General features: G+C 43.2%; 1 protein-coding gene across 1 annotated transcript in view; it reads right to left on the bottom strand.

The window, feature by feature from the left end:
- Nucleotides 1-23800, bottom strand: part of GPR39 (G protein-coupled receptor 39) — a 215546-nt gene that overhangs the window by 143881 nt on the left and 47865 nt on the right. The gene's annotated exons all lie outside the window — the stretch shown is intronic.

Here is a 23800-nt window from a genome sequence, read left to right as displayed (position 1 = left end):
TTCTCTTGAGAAAGGCTTGCAATACTATAAATTTCCCTCTTAGGACTGCCTTTGCGGTATCCCAGAGGTTCTGATAACTCATGTCTTCATTATCATTTTGAAGTTAATTATAATGTGTCTGGGGGATGTCTTATTCAGGTCGAGTTGTGCTGTAGTTCTGAAGCTGTCTGCTATCTGAATTTCAGGATCTCTTGGCATAGTTGGAAAGTTCTCTTTCATAATTTCATGAAGAAGAGCCTCTGTGTTTTGTGAAGCAACTTCATCACCTTCTGGGATTCCTATAAGGTGAATATTAGTTTTCTTCGAATTATCCGAGCACTCTCTGAGAGTGAGATCTGTTTTTGCTCTCCATTTCTTTTGATCTTTGTGCTCCTGGGCTTCTTCAAAAGCTTTGTCTTCAGTATCAGAGATCCTTTCTGGCGGGGGGGGGTTGACCTACTCTGGTTATTCATATTACCTGCCACATCCTTTCTTCGGGGGGGTTGATCTACTCTGGTTATTCATATTACCAGAGCCTTTCTGCTGATTGCACCCCATGATTACTTTACCCCATTTGGCTTTTCCCCTTGAGTTTTGTCAAGGACCCATATGGTGTTACAGCCTGAGAGACTGGGGACCTGCTTGGTGTGGTGTGGCTAAGTGGCTCTGTCTTATTTTCAGTTGGTCTCTGTCCTACCCTAGTGGATCAGTTACTCTTGGTTGAAGTCTCTGCTGTGGAGAAATACCAGCAATTAAGTCACCCCGCCCCCTACAAACAACAACTGGGCAAGGAAAATTAAACCTTCCCTCAACCATACACCCAAGGTGCCACTTTCGATAGTCTTTGGGTGATTTGCCTGGTTCAAGGGGTCCAAGTTGGTAGTCCCAGTCAGCACCAGTCTCATCACGAGTCTCAGCACCAGGTGGGAGAATTCAAATGTCTCCAGCAGCTAGATAAGAGGAATCTGCTTGCAGCTCAGATATAACTTGTTCCAGTACTCCATGAAGGCAGAGGGATCCACTCAGCAAATGAATTAGTCTGGGAAGGTTGGTACCTCCTTCCCCACCTTGCACTCAGTCACTGGTAATCCCACAGGGCTGTGACAGTTCACTCCAGCAAGCAACTGCTCCCGGGGTTTATGACTGCCAGAATCACCCAGAAATCTGAGTCCAGCAGGGGGAGATGAGGCCTGACAACCTTATTATAGGCTGGGGTAGTTTGCTCAATTCCAGCCCCGTGCCTAGTTGATGTTGCTCTGGCTAAATTCCTCTGCAAGTCAGATGCTGCTAGAGCTGATAAAAAACTCAGCCCTGGGCAGCAAGCAATTAGAGTTTACACTCAGGTGTTAATTCCAGCCTCTGCCGGCCCATTGCCTTTGTCTCAGCTATATTCCCCTGAGGGCTAGGTGCTATTATGACCAGATAAGCAGTCGCTTGTAAGTTTGCGAGCTATGTGTATTCTACTCCCTGCACTCCACCCAGGTCAGTACTCACAGAATTTCCCAAATCCTCTCCACCAGTGGCTGTCACAGGAAAAAAAAAATTCCTGAAACCTCTGGTTGCCCAGAGAGACAGTGTGTGTCTGTCTGGAATGGCCTCAGGGATGCAAGCCCCTCCTGGTGCTGCAGCTGCTGCTCTCAGGATACCACCACTCCTGTGTAGCTCCCCCTCAGCTGACCGACCTCTCCTCGCTCCCGTGCCACAGAGTCAGCACAGACCAGCACCAGCCCTTTCCCCCTCCACTCCTCTCAAGGAAATGCCCCAAAATCTGGACTCCATGGGTGACAAACCTCCAGACCTTGGGGTGATAGTTGGGGGGGGATCCTCGAAGTTCAGAGTTGCAGGTAGGGAATATATACAGTTTTATACAGTTTTATAGTTTTATGCCTGGCAGGAGGGTGCTGTGGCATGCCAGCAGGGGTATCCGTCCAGTTTTTAGGGGGTCTCTCCCATGGGATAGGTTGGATATTTGAACTCCACTCGCTTGTTTGTATGGAGTAAACTGCAAGCCCTTCTTGTGGGGGAGGGGACTCCCGTCTGCTTGGTGGTGGATTTTGTACCTTTTGATTGTATTTTTGGGGTCGCACCTTGCCTCAGCAAGGTTGAAGTGCATTCTTCAATCTTCTCTCTTGGCTCTGCTCCAAACCATCAGCTACCTTGCTAAACTGCTGTCCTTTAAGTCTTCTTCTGGACAGGAGCCTCTGCAAAAAGCTGGCTGCAGTCCACCATCTTGTCTCTGCCCCTGGGGCCGTTTTTATCAACCTATACTTTCCAAGTGTTCTATAACAAAAATGTACTACATTTGTAATTTTGAAAAAATATTTATTATATAATTTCTTACAGAGTCAAATATTGCTCTTGTCTCAGAATGTAACCTGTTCTCCAGAGCTTAAGGTAAATTTTCTAAGTATTTGAACCTTCCAGGGCTGAAATAATATTGATGCTGTGTGTTAAACAAACCTCGACTTCATGTCAGCATTTCTAACCACTTGCCCACAAATATCAGTAATAAAAATTGGTTCTGACATAAGTGACACAGTAAAGACCATGAAATTGCATCCCATTCCAATCCCAGATTGTGGCCTTTGAACAAGTCCCCAAATGTTTCTCTTACCTCCTGGTACAGTAAACATTAAAAAGACACTTTGCAATACTCAAATGGGCAATTATCTCTGAAGACCAGTCCACGCCAGGGTGAAACCCAGCTATTTTCATTACTCTCTTTTTCCATCCTCAGCAGAATTCTCTTGACTGTGAAAACATAGACTTGGAATTACAAATCTACCCCTGCCACCACTCTGGGAACCTTGAGGTGGTGACCTTATAAGGCACTGACAAGAATGCATTTGCAAACCTGTGTCCCTGTGAAATGCCTAAAGTAAAGAAATCAGTTCACGCCTCTGAGGCCGCTTCCAGCCTAGATGAATAAGATGCCCTACTAAAAAGGTAAGGGCATTGTGTCCATTTGACCAGCTGGGAAATAAAGTTTCTAATGAAAAAGGATGGGAAAAAATTGTTAAAAGAGAGAGAAAGAGCATTTTTTAATAATAGAAACTTCATAGCTCTCTAATTTTCATACCTACAACCAAAGGACATTCAAACCCAAATTGAGGGATTCAATAAAAGAATTCATAAGAGGTCCACATTACCTGTGACCCACCCTTAACTCATTTCAAAGAGTTAGGAGTAAACAATTGAGCAAGACCAACTCGAAGCTGAAGGTCAAACACATAGAAACAGGAGAGAAAAAAACAAACACAAAGAGGGTCCAACAGCTCTTAGCTCTCGGTTTAATCAGAACAGCTCCAGCACAATTGGCCACAACCTGCAGTCAGATTTAATCCCAGACCAAATTTCTTATCTCCCCGTAAGTCGCCATTTCTGGGAAAGGCTCCAGCATTTTCTCATTAGCACAGATTGGGAACCTCCAAGCTATTGTTGACTCCCTCTCTCAATCTAGTATACAGCTGACGCCAAATCTTGCTAATTCCATCTTGATAGCTCCTCTTCCTCCTGCCAGTCCCTGCCCTGGTAAGCTCTCACCAGGCCCAGGGCAACAGTGACTTCCCACTTCCTCTCTCTTCCAACCCCCAAACCAATTCACATCACATTGCTGTGTCTATATTCTTTATTATTATTATCATTACTATTATCACTACTATTATTGTAGTGAAAAAAATATAAAATTTACCATCATAACCATTTTATTTTTATCGTAACGATTTTTAAGTGTCCAGTTCAGTGGCATTAAGCATATTCACTCTGTTGTGAAACTGATCTCAGGAAATTTTTCATTTTGCAAATCTGAAACTCTATATCGATTTAGGGAAGACTTCTGCCTTCTCCCACGCCCTGGCAACTTTCTATTTGCTATGAATTTGACTACTTTAGATACCTAATATAAGTGAAATTAGACTGTATTCATGTTTTTGTGCTTGGGTTATTTCACTTATATAATGTCTTAAGGTTTATCCATGGTGCAGCATGTGATGGGATTTCCTTCCTTTTTAGTGCTGAATAATATCTCAGTGTACATTGATATATACCATATTTTGTCTAGCCATGTGGATGGACATGTGGGTTGCTTCTGTCTCTTAGCTGTTATGAATCATGCTACTATGTATGTGGGTATACAAATATATCTGAGACCTTGCTTCTAATTCTTTTTTGTTTTAATGAGGGCCATCAGCAATTTTTAAATTGAGTCTTTAAAAACACATTTCTAAAGGAAAGGTTTTGTGCATTTGGCTGTCTTTGCTCTACAGTTTAACTAGGTTTGATGCACTTTTGAGTTTAGGTGCAATAAAATGAATGCTCCAAAAACTACTTGAAAGGCAACTTTTAAGTTTTGTATATCCAGGCTAGGACTCCTGAGACATAATTGCTTACTAGACATTGGACCCACAAGTAAAGCAAACAGTAGCTGTGTGAACGGTGTCATAACTTAAGGACATAACAGAAATATTTCGGATAAGGGAATTTATATTTAGTGTGCTCCTACTATTAGTCAGACACATGCTAGGGTCTACCATCAGTGGGGTGTTGTTGCTGGAAAGCCAAGAACGGATACAGCAAAGCAGAGAGTATCACAACCCATGCTTGTGATTGTCTTCGTATTTATAATGACCTGCTGCAAATCCTGTCCTGCTTTTATGTTTCTCAGATGGGCCATAAAAGGTGTCTAACAGGCTTCAGGACATTAATCCAGACAAATCCCAGATGCACTATCAAAGTGCCTGCTCTGCTTCTCTCTTCACATTCTTTTTGGAGGGCCACCATTCAACCCACTGCATAGTGTCAACAAGGGGGGAGGTATTATCCTCTTTTCTTTTTCACTTAGGGGTGAAAGTGGAGGCAGGCAGGCAGATCCTGGCCACGTTAAGAAAGCCTCAACTACTGGTTGCGTAGACTGGACAGCCTTGGAAGTAAATGTTGAACAAATGTTTGTGGGAATTGTTGACAGCCATTCTGTCACTAGGAACAGCTGCAGCTGCAGAGTCCCATCCAGGGAGTGTGGGCAGGGGTTTTCGTTCACCTCAACTCTGGGGCTTCTGCCTCAGCCTGCCCAGCTGGAAGTGAGGGCCATGCAGCCACTACGCTTGTGGTCACTTTCCAGGATTCCCCCCCAGCTCTCGAGCAGCCCCCTTTTAATTCTTTTTGTTTGTTTTTCTCCTTAAACATTTAATATAGTGAATGAATTATTTTGACTGTGTCTCCAGAAGTGGGATTGCTGGATCACATGGTGATTTTTTTTTTAATTTTTTAAAGAATTTCCATACTGTTTTCCACAGTGGCTGTACCATTTTTATAGTCCATACCAAGGGCTCACGGTGTTCTGATTCCTCCACATATTCAGCAACTCTTGTTACTTTCTGTTTTTTTTTATAATAGCTATTCTAATGGGTCTGAGGTGCTTTTGTGATTTTGATTTGAATGTTTCTGATGACTAGAGAGGTTGAGCATTACAGGTGGAGTCTTATTTCCTGTCTCTGGTCAAATCTCTTCCCTGCCTAGAGGATGCTGAAGGAATAAAGCACTGGCCTATTCAAAGACCTCCATCCATTTATTTCATATGACCTCATTCCAAAATCTTCCACATCAACCCAATTAATGCTTCATCATCCTCCACCGAGGTCCCATGCTTTCTTTTTCTCCTGCAAACATTTACAGCTCAAATACCATCTCCCCTAAGAGGAGTGCTTTGTTTCCACAGTGAGCACTCTGCATGCCTTCAGACTTCCATGCTTGTTCTTACAGTATGTATCACTTCTAACTTTTCTATGCCAATTTATTCTCAGGTCTCATGTCACTACTGAACAGAAAATTCCTTAAGGCCATTAACTAAGTCCTGTTCAATCCTCTGTCTCCCCACACTACCTGGAACACTGTAGGCCTTTAATAAACAATTATGGAACAAAGAAATCAATATTTAATGTATAATCAGTTGATCAAACCTATTAAAATATCTATAATTTCAAATGGTACTGCTCTCCTTTTTATGTGTTGGGGGTGGGGTGGGGAAAAAGGTTTTGGTTTTTGTATTTGAGTCATCCAGACTCATCTTAATTCTCTTGACCACATTCTTTAACTTCCAACTTTAAAAAATATATATTTGAATGCCAAGTAGCGCTCACATCCAGTAATTGAACAGCCGGGTATTGTATTTACCCTCCTAGTGGCTACAAGCTGACATTTAAATACTCTTCTTCCCTTTCCAAATATTAACCACATGCAGCTGGTCACTTGGGTTCTGAAACAACATTTGATGGAGCACATTTCAAATACAATTCTGGAAAAAATATTCAATTACTTCATTTTCATTTTACTCACTAAATGGTAGCTTCCCTCCCAAGTTCAATTAAACTCACTTGAAATTAGAATTCACAAGAATGCATTTAATTTAGATTTACTGGAAGATGTCAGACACCAGTTAATTGGCCTTAAAGCGGCACAGCCATGAGGTCCCCCCTGACCGAGAACTCCATCAGTGACATGTAGCTGTTCTCGTTAGATAGCATTGATTGGTAGCTCAGCCAGTATTTGGAGCCAACCAATGGTTATGCAATGCTCTGACAAATAAATTAGATGGAGATTTTAAATTACTGTGTGCAAGATCCAGAGAGCTTCAGCTTGGGTCTGGCAATGGTCTATATTCTGCAGCCTGAAAATTCTCACTCCTTTTAATGAATGAATGATTTTGCTAGATATTTCAACAGACATTTACCACGAACATACCCTGTGCCAGGCACTATTCTAGATACTTCCTTTATTCATCCAGTCCTTATTAATTCCTTCTTTGTGCCAGATATTGGGGATTCCAAGTCACATAAGATGTAACTCCTCCACCCAAGGAATCTAGAAAATATTTCAGACTTGTGCTTGGTGGAAACAGTGTTCAGCAGTTTGTGGCTGTTTAAGAGTCAATATATTGCTGAGTCCTAAATAATTACAGGTGTTCTTGAACAGCGAGATTTCAAAAAGTTGCTGATCATGTGTGAGACAGTGTCTCAAATATTAATATGGTTAGTGTAAAGGGGATAGGATAAACTGCCTCAAATTCTTTGTAGGTTATGGTCTTTATTCTTTGTAAATTGCTGGGATTAACTCACTGTTTGGTAAGTCATGTATTATATCAAATGCCTTTCCAAACAGTGAGATCGCTAATCAGTGTTATTATGTAGCCATTATGTGATTAATTCTTTGTGAGACAAAGAAGGAATATGAAAGGAGAAAGGCAATTCATACTCATTAATTACCTACATTGTATTATAGTTGGTATTTTCTTTCACATTAGGGTCTATAAAGGGACAGATAGTAAATATTTTAGGCTTTATTTAAAGGCAACTTAGTCTCTGTTGTAAATATATAAAAACAGCTGAAGATAATACATAAATGAATGGGTGTGGCTATGTCCCAATAAAACTTATTACAAGAATAGGTGGTGGGCTGGAATGTAGCCTGTGACTGGAGTTTGCCAGCCCCTGTCGTATCCCTTCTCCCATCTCTGTCCTCTGCCCCTGGAAATTGTCCATCTGAGAAGCCCTTCCTCGTATCCTGGCCTGTTTATCTTGTCCTTCAAAGTCCTGTTCAAGTCCCTTCTAGTCTTCTGATTTGAGTTTAGGAAATCTTTGAATAAATAATAACTAGCTTTTCTACTGTAGGTGTAATTTTTTGAAACGTTTTCTGTCTTACAACAGTCTTTTAAAATAAGCAATGCAGGTATTATTATTATTCCCACTGGGCTTAAACAAAACTGATGGGACAACATCTTGAGACTCTTGGATGGTTAGTGTCAGAGACAGAAGAGAAGGCACAGGGTGGTCCACCTCCTATCACAGCCAGGGCAGATGTTTGGGGTAGTGAATCTCCCATCCTCAGGGGCTGCCCAGAGAGGTTGGCAGCAATAGCTGGGATGGGTAGGATAGTGAATGCCTCTGCAAAAAGGAATTGGCCAATTCAACCTCTCCCTTCCTTCTTACAGGCTACCCTACATTGCTGAGAAACCCACAGCAATGGTTTTGTTTGTGACATTGAGGTCATGTGCTCTCCCTCCATCCCTGCCCCTCTGCCCTTCCCTTCACAGTCTCAGTGCCCTGGGACCTTTAGTACACATGGAGACAGGTTCTTTGCCTCAGGCTTTGTTTTCTAAGGACCTTGAACTAGAAAAAATGGGTCAAGGAGGCCCTTTGGTGTAAGACTTTGCAGTTGGAATAGCACTGTTGGGACACAATTCTCTATGAGTCTCTCACTCATGGCACTACTGGGTCAGAGACAAAGGACTTTGTCTTCCTCCAGTACCCAGGAATGTACAGGGGAAGGTTGAAACTAGAGCGTAAACTCAGACTCTTCACAGTTCTTGATCCCTACCCATCAGAAAAAAAAAAAAAAAAGAATCCCATTGCTGGTGATAAGTGGAGCAGTAGTGACCCTGGTCATGTGAGGACATTGTAATTAGCAAAGCGTTTATCTGCAGTTGGTTGAGGGGAGGTATAAGTAAAGTGAAGACACTAGAAGGACAAATTGCTAAATCATGACTGGAAGAGCATAATGGCAACTATGAAGGAGGTATATGAGATGGTTATCTGTGAAGGCATTTGAGGCTCTGCAGAAAGAAAATCAAGATAGCTAACCACCAGCTTCAGGCATCTTCTAAAAGTGTGAAGCTCTGTGTCAGTTTAAAGGAGACTCTCATTTCCTGCAGCTGTGGGGCAGACTGGGCTGAAAACCAGGCCCAGGACATGACTTTTACACGTGGTAGATTTGCAAAGCAGATTAAATGTGCAGCCTTGACCTGTCTCCTATGTCAAAATCAGAGCTGTAATGGGTAAATGTAGAACTACGAAACTTGGGATAGGGACATTTGTGTGTTAACCCTGAGAATCTTAAGCCCAGAGGGCCAGCCAAAGAAGCTTCTTCGCATTGCCAGACAGAAATAGTTTCTCCTCTCCTTGTCAACTGGCCTAAAGACCATGTGCTGATCCTACCTGAAATAGGTGCACAGCAAAATGGTGTTCATTCTTCTCAGGATATGCCCTCAACTACCCCCTATGGCCTCCAGACCAGAGCACAGACTTGGCACAGCATGAGCAGGACATGCAGAGCCTTTCAAGGAAGTAGTAAGTAGACTATCTGCCAACGTAGCCAAGACACCTACTAGCAGTGTTAGAGGCATGTGCAGGAGTGAATCTTGAGGGGGATGGATGACAGAGCAGGACAGAAAGACAGGAGAAATGACTGACACAAGGACATTCACCAGAGACTCAGGATTGAACATACTGATAAGGACACCTAGAGTCGGTCCTAATACCATACTTGGGACTCCTGGATGCACAGGGAGAATAATGGCCTACAGTAAAAGGGGGAAGATACTGGAACTTCCTTGGCATAGTTCTGAAGAGGTCGGGAGGAAAAGAGAAGTGGAACTGTTAGAATGGATTTACTGTGTTAACACCTGAGACCCAACCACATGATTAAATCCTCTTAGAGGGTTCAAAGGACACTTCCTTCAACAAGGCAATAAGAAATAGACTGATGAAGACGGCACAGGAATCACTGAGATGCTTTATGGTAGCCGTCCTCTGTAGGCAGGAATTGCCATGAATATGCTGCCATGAAACCCTAATGTAAAGAAGATAATGGGTTCTCAGAATGGCAAAGGCCAAGAAGTGGCCTTTAACATCCAGAGGCAAGTTGGACATAATTACTAAAAGGTGCAACAAGGCTGGAGCAGCAGCATCTGGTCTGCCTGGACCAACAGCAATCTACAGTGATAGGTAATAGATCATGGTGTTCCAAGGGGCGAGATAGATGGGAAGTTGACTAGGGTATACGTGACTTGTATAGTCATAAATAAACACATAGAGTCACCACTCAGAAAGCTGGTGAGCTGAAAGCTGACATCACTCGCAAATATATGCCACGATAATTTAGCTTTTGAGAAAGGAAAAACCCAGAAATTTTAAGAAATGCTAAATATGGATCTAAGGTATAACACCGAAGGACCTAAACAATGCCACCATGCTCCTCTGGGCATACTACAGCCATACTGTAGTGCTTTAGCCTAAGTCACAGTGTACCTGTCCACTGGCCCACACTGAGTTTCCTGGGCACTAACTGTGTAATCAGTAGACATATATGTATTAATTACTTAGTAACTAGTAAGACTCTCACATTTCTTCCCTGACTAGGACTTAACAGATATTATGGTAATAAGGGCCAAATGTAGGCCCCTGAAACTGCTCCCTTTTCTGCCAAGATAATAAACTGGATACAGTAGTGCATTCCTGAAGCATTTGAAGAGATTAGTGCCAAAAACCTGAAAGAAGCAGAGATAGTGGTCCCATCATAATTCTCAATGCATCTGAATGGCCTGTGCAGAGACCAGATGGATTATGGCAGATGACCATAGGCTACTGTAAAATTAAGCAAATGGTAGCCTCAAAGCCAACTGATGGACTGGATATGATAATATATTTACTGAAGGTGATCAGTGCGCATTTTGGCACTTAGTATGTTGGTACTGAGTAGATAAATGCCTTTTTGTCAATGGTCTTTAGCAATGGCATCAAAGTAATTTGCTTTTCCATGGCCAAGACTACTATACCTTTACAATAATAGCTTTCTTTAGACCTATGTTAATTCTCTCGTCATACTCTAGTCCTCATGGAACTAGACTGTTCGGACATTCTATAGTCACACTGGTCCATTATCTTGATGACATCATAGATATCTTGATGCACTGGGCGGAAGGACATAACTTAGACACTTTACTTGGAGATCACAGGCATGATGGAAAATGGAGACAAACCCTATTTTCCTGATTTAGGACCTGCCAAATCAGTGCCATTTTTAAAGCTTCCAGTGGCTTGGGGCATGCTTGTGTACCCCTCTAAAGCAAAGGAGACATTTTTGCACCTTGTATTCCTACCACTACAAAGGAAGCACAGGGCCTGTTGGAATTCTTTGAGTTTTAAGGCAGCATTAACCACATGTGGAAGAAAATCCTCAAATTTATTTATCTGGTGACTCAGAAGCCTACCAGGGGAAGAAAGGACTCTGCATCAGGTTCAGACGGGGGCACAGGCTGCCCTGACACTTGAACTGTATGTTACAGTAAATCCTTTGCTGCCCAAAGGATCCAGGTAGATAAGAAGGTGGGGCAAGCTCTAATATGAAATTTACAGCCCAGAACTATAGCGTTCTTAAGCAAGACCATGCCCTTTACTTGAGAAATATCTCTGTTTGAAAGACAGCTCCTTATGTGCTACTGGGTTCTAACTAAGACTAACATCTGAGCTGGAAACACCTGTGACTGGGTGACCTGAGCTGGCCATCATGAACTATGTGTTAGTATGTCCATTAAGTCATAAGGCCAGTGTCATAGCAATTCCCTACATGATTTAAGTGCTAAATTTGATACCATACTCAAGCAAATCCTGAGCAAGTGTAAATTGCACAAAAAGGAAAATTCCACAGTTCAGTGACTACCATGCTACCACGTCACTTACTGCGTTGGTACCAACACTTTTTGTCAATCCATATTCATGGTCTCCCATTCCATATGACTAACTGATGGAGGAGGAAGAGACTTAGGTTCACAGGGGGGTTGCAGGACACATTGGCATTGAAGGGGGGCCACTGCTGCATCTCTCAGGAGTAGCCTCCCAGGAGGCAAAGATTCCAGCAAACGGTCCGCCATCCATTTTGCAGGAATGAAAAAGTGGCCTAGATAAAACTTCAGGGAGTGGTCCATGGCTTAGCTGATAGATGAGGAGCTAGGAGGAATTAAGCTGGAAGGCCAGGGACAAGGAGGTCTGGAGAGACATACAGAAGTATTCACAGAGCTTCAAAGTCTTTGCATCTCAATTAGTGCCCACAAGAGAGAGTCTACTCCAGATAAAGTTCTCAAGAACCAAGTTAGGACAGCTGACATTAGTGGATGTTAGGGAGGATTTCTCCTCAATCCCTTCTGCTTGCCTGAGGTGCAGGCTGTCACGGACCCAGCATCATGGGCTCCTGCTCACCAGAGCTGCCCTACCTCTGGTCACCATGGAATGCCCAGTATGTCAGCAGCACAGACTGACACTGAGCCCTCAGTATGGTACCATGCCTTGAGAAGACTGGGCTGGTGGTGTGTTGATTTCATTGAGCCCCTGGCGCGCAGCAAGGAACCTTGGTTCATTCTCACTGAAACAGACTCATCCTGCAGACTAGGTTTGCCTGTCCTGCTGGTAATGCCTCTGTCAGAAATCCAGAGCAAAGGCTGATAAAATGCTTGATCTACTGGGAGTTGTCCAAAAACATTGCCTCAGAGCAAGGGATCTGTTTTACTACAAAGAAAGTACAGTAGTGACCCAGGGCCAACTCATCTTTGCACTCCCAGAGAGATGGTCTGCCTGTCAGAATGGCATAGAAACGTATTAGAAGCTCAGTGAAGGTGCCACATCATGGGACAAACAGACAAACAAAAAACCTTGCAGGGCTGGGGCAGAACCTTTCAAGATGTGGTAGAGGAATTAAACCAAAGGCTGATAGGGGACACCAGCTTCCCAACAGCTGGAATAACTGGTCTAGGAACCAACCCAAGTGAGGTAAGTAGGAGAGGCCCTGCTCACCACCATCCCATGACACAGGTGTGCAGTCTGTGCTTCCCACATGCTTGGGCTCTACCAAGTTTCAAGGGCGGGCACGCCTACCAGTGGACACAGGCTTCCACTGAGCTTGAAACTATGACTACCATCTGGTCACTTTGGGCCCTCATGCTAATATGCTAGATCTATGTCCTCCTGGGTCAGCTTTCCCAGTGAATACTAGGAGACACGAAGGTGAAAACAAAGAAATTCTTCCTTCCTCTTCTACGTGAATGGACTCTTCCAATGCAGAAGAGTTCTCTGTGGCTGTCAAGAGACATTGCAGGTGACCGGGAAACTGGCTATATTTCCTTGTGATGCTGTGAACAACATATAACAAACCCCCTTATTTCTATTTTTCTTCTTTCACTGACTCACCTCCTCCCTCCTCTTCCCACTGGCCTGGGATTGCAGTGCTCAAGAAAGCATTAGCATGTAAGGAAACTGAGCTAGGTAACATATCTACGTGGGTGCTGATTTGCCAAGTGGCAGTGGACAAGAATGAGATTAATGCACCAAGGTTGATTCCCACACACAGAGGTTGCATAGAGACTCTAGCCAAATCACAGCATGCAGGCCTACACTATTTGCCCAAGAATCCAAAGGACAGAAACTGGTCTCTTGCTGCCTTGGTGACAGGTACACAAAGAATGTCAGGTGGAGGTTAGGAAGTCGCAAATTGGCTCATCATTTGAAACCCAGGCCAAATGCAGGTGACAGCTCCCCCAGGACCCTTTCCTTGCCCTATGGGATAACCAGGAGCTGGATCTGTACACCTGCCTCATTCTGCTGCATTGTCTATCTTCATGTCTGTTTCATGTCACTCTGCTGCTCAACCTCAGTGGCTTCCATCCTACTCTGGATAGAAGCCAACACTCTTACAGCCACCAACAGAGCACTTGATAATCTGTTGGCAGTGCCAACTCCTGCCCTCTCCTTGGACAATCTGCCCCAGTCACACTTTCTAGTCCTGGGTCACCCACATCCCTTGCTGCCTTAGGAAGTCCTAGCACCACCCTGCGAGCTCTGCCTGGAACAGTCTTCCCTCAGACATCCCCATGGACAACTCCCTCAGCTCCATATTCACTGTGAGGATCAGTTTGGTGAGCATTCTAAGTCACGCAGCCTCTGCCTTTCATCCACCTCTCCATCCCATCCCCTCCCTGCCCAAGACTTAAAAACCTTGCATCCTTTGAATTTGACAGACTTTTGTCATTTGCTCCAAGAGTGAGCAATTTTGCCATAACATTTTCCACAGGTTGGTACTATCCTCAGGCACAGAACTTTGGGAGTCACAGCTGCCTCTAGAAAGGGAGCTTGGAATGGGAAGCTGCATCTGGCTGTCTCCCGTAGTTTGTAAGTGGGACTGGTCTCAGGAGGGTGCTTGGGAGAGGCTCCTATTAACATGAATGGGCCCTCTGATGTTTCAAAGGCAGAACCAGCTACTCCCACTATCCATGGGACTGAAGGCAGTGGAACTCACTGTCTGGGGTGGAGAAGTCACTCCCATTAGTTATTCATCTCTGCTTCCTCCACGTCTTGGCATAACCAGAGGGTCGTTTACATATACGCAATTGCTGTCTTATTAAAGCCAAAGGAAGCACAGGCCTCAGTCTCTTTCTTGTTTCCAAAGTGTGTTATTTGTGATTCAATTTCACATGGCCTACAGAGGCAATAAAGGGCAAAGGGAATTACCCTGTAATGTATTCCAATAGCATTCCCTGCACACACACACTCCCGAGGATAACAATTTGCCAATATAACCTTTAATTAAATGAACAGAAATCATGCAGACTCCATGGTGTAGGAAGTCACTAAATAGAGGGAAATTATGTATGAGTTGCCCCCAGCCACTCATTTTAGCTTGAATAAAATCTGTCAGTAGGGGCTTTAAAGTGTCTAAACTAAAGATGGGAAGCAACCCTTTTCCCGGCATCTGCCAGGCAGACAGAACAGCCTCTGGCCACACCCCTCAGGGTGATGGGAGACACCTCCTGGGAGAGGTACAGAGGAAAAGCAACACTCACAGGGGGCTGAGCCACCCACAGGCCTAGAGAAGTGCCCCAAGCCTTTGAATCAATTGAACAACTTCCCAGCAAGGCAGATTCTTGCCCTCCATTCAGAATCGCTGCCAAGGAGGCAACAGTCATTGTCAAATCTCAAGGGCGGCTTTCCCTGTTGGAAGCCAGCAACATCATGGACAAGTCATTACATTGCTGCAATCCTGAAATCACTGCCTACATGTTGGTATATCTTATCTAGGGAGGAGGAATGACAGACACAGGGCACCCTGCCTTCTCTCTCTCCCCTCCTTCCAGGCCCATTGCCATGCCCTACTAACAGCCTTCATTAACACCTGCTCCAGTTGCTCCAGACAGAGCCCTGACCTGTCCCACCCTCAATTTGCAACCTCTCCCTCTTCCACTCCACCTACATAAGCTCTGACCAGAATAGCTGCCTAAAGTTCATGTCCTTTTTCTGCTCAGAATCCACTGGATGGAGGTTGGGTCTGACCAATGGAAAGGGTGCAATCTTTTGGCCTCTTGTTCCAAACTTCAGCCAACACTCCAGTCTTTACTGCCATGGCATCCATTTACGTCCTTAGCTTCAGCCAAACCTGGACTTTCCCATACCTGTCACCTCTGTGTCTCTGTTCACACCACATACCCTTGGAATGAAACACCCCTATTTCCCCCTGTCATTGCCATATCTGTACATTCAGGTCCTCCTTATGGACTAGCCCCCATCCTGTACCCTCCATGAAGCCTTTCCCCTCTGGGGTTAATCTCATCCTTCTTTATTACATTTTCCCTCATATTCTACCTTACAGTATAGTTTTTTTCTCCTGGTCTAGAAAATAAACTCTTTTGAGAACAGGAAACTATTCATGGTTACATCTCAGTTATCTATATATAGTGAAACCATAGGTACTTGATAAACGTAGATTGAGTAAAGTCCAATTTTGGAAATTGTTTATTTTTGTGGGGCTTATACAGGGATTAGCTTTATTTAGCAGAGAAAACAATCTCCCATGATGCCAAGCACCAGGCAGAGTGCTTGGGGAGAGACTTCTAAAGAAACTATGTAAGGGGCTGAGGCTTTAAGAAATGGGAATTATAAGCTTAGAGCTACAAAATACTTGGGGATGGGAAGAAAGGGGTGAAATTTAACAGCTAAATGTTATTAGCTCAGGGCTATTGGGTACATAATCTATAATAATTCCTCCCAGGAAATTTTCTGAGGCTTAAGAGAAGTGGAAATAGTTCATTCTAAAGGAGTAAGAATTGAATCCTAGTTTCATTGCATCTTCCTCCAGGAGTCCTTTCCAGGTGTTCTGGGCTAGTATGTTCACTGCCTTCACTGATGTTAATACCATACACCTTAGTGCTAAAGTATACATCACCTTTATTATTCATTAAAGTTTCATAGGCAGTAACTGTAGCTCACCAACTTGACTATAAAGAGATTACATCTAAAGCTTTTGAATGTCCTACAGGGGCCAACAGCTTGCTAGGTACACAGTTGGGCTCAATACTTGCCTGTACTGACTCACTCCTCTCGGGCTTCCCCCAAGACTGAGACACTGTAATTGTTCCATTTGTCTCCAAAAGAGGTTGGAGAAAATTTCTTGTGATGTTTGCTATTGCTTAATATTTCTCCAACTCCTACTAGGTTAGGATTGTCAATTAGTAAATATGTATAGGCATCATTTTTTTTGGCAGGTACTTTCAAAAGGTTGAAAAATACAGAACATTAATTATGGGATGGCTTGCCAAGCAGGAAGCATCAGTTCATAGTCTGTAGTGGGAGGGAGAACTCCCACATATTGAAATATAATAACAGTGCAAGTTGGAGTGTGCTGACTCAAGTAAGTTGTAGAGAGGCCAAGTGCTAGTTGAGCACAGATGCCATTCTCTGTCCTTTAGACATTTTCAGTGAAAAAAAAAAAGTCCTTAAATTCTCTACCAATCTTTCCCATCTAAAATTTTATAGACTTGAATACCAGAGGAAGCTCATTAACTCATTTACACACAGTAGGAGTTCTCACGCAGCTCACTCTGCCTGTGTGTTGAGTTTCCTGAACAGAGTTCAGGTCTGTCAGCCTGAGGTTTTGCTTCTTCTTTGTACTTACCCTAAAAGAGAGGAGCATCCCAGAAGTCTCCCCCTTCTCCCCAAGGGATTTTCTCAAAAGATACCACAGAATTCAGTCAACCTTACTTCATGAGTGGTCCCCAGAGCTACAAAGCTTGTTGGAACTCACCCTGACCTTTCCTGCAAAATGTAGTTCATTACCAGTTAGAAGGGAAATAAAAACTGAATCACAAGGAAAATAAAGTTAGAAAAGAAGAGCAATTGTATAGAAAGAACAGATCTCTCTCTATATATATGGGGGGAGGGGGGCAGCAGCTTCCTAGGTACACAGTTGGGCATATATATATATCATGGTAGTGACTCTGCTAAGAGAAAATGATTCTGGATAAAAATCAGTTCAAATTATAATTATTGAAAATTGAGAAAGTATTTGTGGTATTTTATTTACATCCGTGACAAACAGTTCATCCATCACTCAGTTAAGCAATAGGCCCTTCTAAGCCCCTGTTGAAGTTAACATACAATGACTGCTCAGAGAGAACCAAGCTTAAGTGTGTGCTAAGCATGGATGACCCAGAAGAGGCTCAGCCTGTGAAGCATGGTGAAGAAATGGGCTTTAAGCTTTAAGCTTAAAAAAAGAAAACTTTTTCTTTTTTGTTATAAAGGGCATGCTGCTCACTACAGAAAATATGGAAAATACTGTACATAAAGGTGAAAATAAAAAGATATCACATAGATTCTTATCCCTTGAAAGGGACCTAAGTTTAATAAGCATTTGTCTTATGACATGCAACAGTTCAGAGGCACCATCTCATTTTACTTGCACAACTGCTCTAAGTTTGTGATGTTAAGGATCAGAGATGTTAATTAGTCTTCCTGAGGTCATACAGCTAATGAGTGGTAGGTAATAAACAGAACCCACCTCTTAAATCCTAAATCTCATGGTCTTTGTTTTACACAACTTTCTTTCCACTCTGAGGCAGCAAGTAGTTCTTGGTTAGAAGCTGTGACCACCTCAGCACATTGGACAGCTTCACCTCCTTCTGTCTAGGAAGATCTGCATGTCCCCTCCTTGTCTACCATGCTCTTTGCCACCCAGGCACCCCCCAGGAAACAGTAATGGTTGTGACAAAGGACTGTGCCATCTGACAGGGCAGATTTATTCACAGCCACCCATTGCCAACACCACCAGCAGGTTGGAGAGAAGGCACAGGATGGCGAGGGAAATTGCTTTCCATGACTGACTCTCCCTCCATTGTAGTCACATGTCCCAGCATGACTGAGATCCAGAGGGCTGGGGGTTGACTGCTACCTGGTTTAGGAGCAGGTATAAGAGAGATAGCTCTTTAGAGACAGTCCCCAGATTTGTTCAAAGTGACTGCCAAGATTTTATCTGGACAAGGTGGCTTCTTTATGGTTGTTTGTTTATTTTTGACTCAGTTGACACTGTCTCACTTACTGAAAGATGCTGTTCCTTGAGGTTAGAGTTGGAACCAGTCCCTTTCACATACTCCAAATTATCACCTACTTATTACTTATTAAATAAATCCCCTTCACAAATCCAAATAATCCTGTTAATAAGCAAGTCAAATCATCTCTTTTAAATACTTGTTCATAGCTAACAGGCCTGCTAGGACCTCTTGACTCCAGGGACATATGACATTGTCTTCTGTCTTGGCATAAAAGCCTTCAAGGTAATTTTCTGGTGTCTGCCCCATGACACCTAGGAATTGACTCTCATCTTCTTAGGAGATGATCCTACTATGCTAGAGTCTCCAAGATCACTTCTACATTTGAAATTCTACTAGGACTTGTGGGACTCAGTATATATGTCGGTTCATTAAGAAAGTTCTGACATACACAAAAATCAAACAACACAAAATCTGTATCAGTGGAAACAAATGAAGCCCACCTAGCAACACCAACAGGGCAAACAAGTCAAAACTCATACAGGTGAATCAGAAAAGACACTGTCAACTTTGTTTCCTGGAAGTACAATAATGGACCATTACACAGCCTGTCTCAAAATTTTCAGTGACCCTCGTAGTTGTACCCTTGGTTACAACTTATCACAACAATGTAGGAAGACTATACAGCCACATCATGAAGGGGAAAGACACAGGCTGGGGAAACCCATACACAGGCTTCCTTATGCTCTCTCTCCTGTGAAGGCTTACACAGAGCCCAGTCCTCCCAGAGCAAGAAAATGCAAGAGCATGTGTAAGGTGTTTCTGCCCAGAGAAGCTAATTAGAGACTAGCGCGAAAGGTTTTCAGTGGGGACTTGACCTAAATATAACTCTTGCCAAACATGTACCAAAATTCCAGCCTCCCAAAAGGAAGTGGGTATTCAGAGTAAACCACATTGTTTGCTCCGACAATCCAGACACACTGAGCCACGCTTATCAGTTAGGGAACAATGGAGCCTCCTGAATCCAGGTTCCCAGATGCCCATTAAGGGTCAACCTTGCAAGCCAGCCTTTCTAAGGATGGCATCCACAACCTATGATGTTAGACTTACACACTCAACTAAATACCAAAAACTTGTCTGTATGCACATTGCTTCCATCAAGGGGAAAAACATCAATCTCATTAGTGGTTTGGACATGTCATTCCTCCCAGATGTGCCCGGGTAGTACTTCTTCAGCTTTCTTATCACAGCTTCCATAATAAGAACTCTGTGATGTTTAATTTATTATCTATCTCACCAGCTAGATTCTGGGCTGACCTTGTGACTTCCTTTGACCAATAAAATGTGTCAGAAGTGACACTCTGTGAGTTCCCGGAGCCTAGAAATAAATGGTCCTGTAATTTCTGCCTTCACTGTCTTGGAAAGCTGCCGTGAGACCACTCATACAAGAAGCTGATGGCCTCCTGCAGCCCGTCCTATGGTTAAATAATTGAGCTCCAGTAAAACCAGCAGAAAAATTAACTAATGACCCACAGGATCATGAGAAATACTAAACCACTGTTGTTTTAGTCTACAAACGTTTGGAATAGTTGTTATACAGCAATAAATAAAGGATAAATAACAGTAGGACTTGTTTTTCTTGAACCTTTCTCTGCATTCTCACAAAGCTACTTATTTCATAAATAGTGTTTTAACTTCCCAAAGGAGATCCTCCTCTTCTGACCTCTCTGCTTCTGTCTTCGCTATTCATTTTCCTGATCGTAAACCAAACTTGATGCATAAACTGGGTTAAGAAGCCAAGACCCTCTTTGTTAGGGTGAAAGTGAGAAGGCTGAGGGGTGGGAAGGGGAGAGTCTCCGGGAAGACAAAGAAAACAGACTCTTTGAAGATAATGTTAGCAATTTGTATATCTTTCATCAGATAAGTACAAAGGGAATCTTTGATAGTTTCCTGCTGTTTCCTTTTCTTCCTTCTGAGCACTTTCTGCCAGTCATACCTTACAGTGGATGTACCTGCCTATCTTCTTTCCACCCAGTTCCACACTAGGCCCTAGCCCCTAAGGTGTTTGTTCGTCTCATTCTCTGATGGGCTCTGTCACCTAGGACAGTGCCTGGGACACTGTAGAGGCTCTTACAAACTTTGTTGACTGGATGGAGAGAGTACACCTTCTGCAAAAGGGTTTGTGGACACTTAAGCCTTAGAGAAACGGGGTGGGAAGACAGGCTGAAGGCAGCACTGTTTTAATTGCTTTACATGCATTAAATTTTTACTCCTCCCAGAAACCCTAAGGCAAGTAGCTTTATTACCATCGTCTCCATTTTACAAAAAAGGAAACCAAGGCATAGAGAAGGGGAGTGATTGGCCTGACACGAGCCAGCCAGCGGGTGTCCAAGCCTGGACTCAAACTCAGGCTAGCTGATGTCAGAGTCTAGGCTTATAACGACCACAGCTTCTTGAAGAGAAGTCAGCAGAGGCCAGGGTTTTAAAAAGCAAACAAAAGTGGGAAGTGTTGAAGAAAATGGAGGGACAAAGAGGGAGGAAAAGTTGTTCCTGTCCTGGTTCTGTGAGATATAACACCAAGGCTCACTCTTAGGAGCTGCTGGACATCTGGCAAAATTGGGAGGGCCTTAGATAACCTAATTGCAAGTTCTTCTCTCCATTCTCTTCCCTTAGATGAGGGCTTTCGCCAAACAATCCTCTTTATCAAGGGTGCAGGCATAGGTCCTCCTTGCCCCTGAGTAGTGGGTTTCATTCAATTTCATGCCAGCCTGAAAAAGTATTCCAACCAGCCAATCACCTCCTCCTCCCATAAGGACCAGGATGCTCCCACTGTCTTGATTCTACAAAGCTTCCCAGAGCACCTGGCTGTCCACTTTGCTCCCGAATGCAGCCCCATGTAGCTATGTAGCCTGTGTGCTGTCCTCCTTCCCCAGGCTATGAGTACACGTGACTAAGAAACTACTATCTACCTCATCTCGCTAGTGCTGGTTATCCAACCCTTACAGATGGGGTCAATCTCTGATTAAATATTCATGGGGATGAACCAGAGAAAAAATGGTAGACAGACCTATGAAGATCATACTGCCTTTCGCCTTGGCCCCAGCCAGCCTGGATGTGATCTGCACCATCAATCTGCACACTAACTTGGGAAGGGCCGGAATAAAAGTCTGCGCTCCCACTAATGTGGTTCCGAATGTTCCAAATCTCCAAGTACATTAAGGTGACTGTCACTGAGGCAAGGCTGCACCTTGGCATAAGGTGCTTGACAGACATTTAATGAATTAATACAATAAAATGCTTTGATATTATAATTAGTATATGCTTCATGATGGAGCTCTTTGCAAATACCCCACTGCCATTAGAGTGGTTGTGGGAGAATTTACTTATGACAAAAAGCTATACAAAAATAGCAAGAAATAAAATTGTGTATGCAATATAGTTTTTACTAGATTTTTACAAAGTTAAATGTACGAGGAAAATGACCAAAAATCCCTAGACCAAAATGATTACAGCTGCTGTACTAGCAAGCTGAGATTATTTTAAATGGTTCTTGTTTTTGCTATTTCCCAAATTTTCTGAACTGTGGTATGTTACTTTCAAAATTGAAAATGCATTCAATAATATTTTAAAAATAAGCTCCTCTTTGTCTGGAATTAATGTGGTAAACACTTTTTTACATGGCATTCCATCTAACAAGACTAGGAAAAATCTACTGGTGGCAGCACAGAGAAAGAGCCAACTCTGATATACTGCAGAAAGCATGTGAGCTAAGAGCCTAGAATTGAAAGCTTCTGGGGTGTCCAGCGTGTGGCCCAAGGGCTGCATGTGGACTATATGAGGATATTTTGCTGCTTATCTGTGGTAGCAGATACCATGAAAATTATGTGTGGACCTTTTTTTTTTGCTCATCAGTTTTCATTAGTGTTTGTATATTTAACAGGTGGCCCAAGACAGTTCTTTGTCTTCCAATGTGGTGCAGAGAAGCCAAAAGGTTGGACACCCCTGGGTGAGCTTTATCTGGAGGTATCTTTGTAACAGTAGAGAAGCCACTTCATTTATCAGCATCTCATTTTCCTCATCTAACCACAAGGGTCTTACATTATTATTCAAGGTGAGCATTGCCAAAGGAGCCATATGGTTTTGGCATTTTTTTTTTGGCAGGGGCAGCACCCACATGCTCTCAGGTCCCCAGACATCCAAGTTCCTCCTCCCCAAACTCAGCATAGGCCATGGCCCTCAGCTGTACTGTCCCTCTCTCCTATCCAGCCCCTGCCAGGTATGTAAAATCCTGGGCTGTTCAGCCTGTGCCAGTGAGTTCTGGGATATGTCTCAGGCAGCCTGTTCTTGACTTTGCTGACTTGTATACCCAAAGCCCTAACCCAGAACAAGCCCTGCCCAGAGCTGCCTATCCTCTATAGTTATCTCTTTCCCATCTGGGGTTACCACTTTGGCGCCTTATAGATATTGAACAAAATTAAAAAGACTAGTATTTCAGCAACAGTGAAGATAAAGGTAATAAAAAAGAAGACAGAAAGAGAAAAATTGTTGGCAGAGTTTTCAAATCCATCATATTTTAAGCACACCTTCCCAGAAATTGGTAATTAACCTTTCCCACCACTTTGTTCTTATTTGGAGAAGCAACGATTTATTCTGTTGAGTCTCTAACTGGCTGAGGTCAAAGAGGTTGCTCTGGTTTGAATTACCATTTTAGCTTTTCCAGCCCTTTATCATGTTTGAATATCTCACTTTAAGCATCGGCTCATTGATTGGTGTCAAATGCACATTTTCCATTCTGCTCCAATGGTGCTCCTAAAATAGTGTCTTCTCCCCTACCCAGCCCAGCCCAAGATGCCAAGCATGAGCTTCCTTCAGACATATCAGATCCATCCATCAGAGAAATTGTTCATATGTGGTTTGTGGATGATCACAGGAAGGACAAGAGCAGCCCAGTGGATCAAGAGAAATACACAGGATGGATGACCTTGAATAAGCCATTTTGCTGCCCTGTCCCTGTTCCAATGGCTAAAACACAGGAGTCAGACTAAACTGGTAGTGGGAGTGGAGATGGGAACACATATTCCTAGAAAGTCATACTAGTATCACATAGATACTAGTGATCTATGTGATACTAGTTTTTTTTTGCTTATTTGTTCAAACCACCTACCCTACAATTCCAGGTTTTGAATTATTCCTAATTATTCCTTAAAGAGGACTGGGAATCCCTATGAGAGTCACTGCCTAGTGAGGCCCTCCTACTTTCAGGTCTGGCACTCTGGAATGTGACTAAAGCACCCAGGGTAGAGGCAGCAAGGAACATTATCAGATGATAGCAGAGGCTCTAACTAGAGATCCCCAAGCTACATAGTCCCGGAGATAACTAAAAGTTAATGTTATTTTTAATGACATTGCCCAATGTCATATAAGTCCAAGGAGGGGACTTACCTACAGGTCTTCGGTGGAGATAGTATGTGCTATAAAAAGTCTTCATGACTGATTATGTGCTACATATAATATATACCAAGGATACAGCTAGCTAATTCAATAAGAAAAATGCCCAGAAAGACAACATACAGACTCAGAAATGATGAGACTGGGGAAAGGGGAAGATGGCCAACTGGAGCCAGCTTTCAACAGAATCTCCCATCCAAAGGGAGAGATAATGGCCAGAAAGAACCCAATAAAGCTGAAGGT

Source organism: Otolemur garnettii, unplaced genomic scaffold (assembly GCF_000181295.1).
Source record: "Otolemur garnettii isolate 467f Iridium unplaced genomic scaffold, OtoGar3 scaffold00080, whole genome shotgun sequence".
In the NCBI taxonomy this organism is placed as follows: domain Eukaryota; kingdom Metazoa; phylum Chordata; class Mammalia; order Primates; family Galagidae; genus Otolemur; species Otolemur garnettii.
The sequence above is the reverse complement of the archived record's forward strand: the minus strand, read 5'-3'. Positions and strand labels throughout refer to the sequence as shown.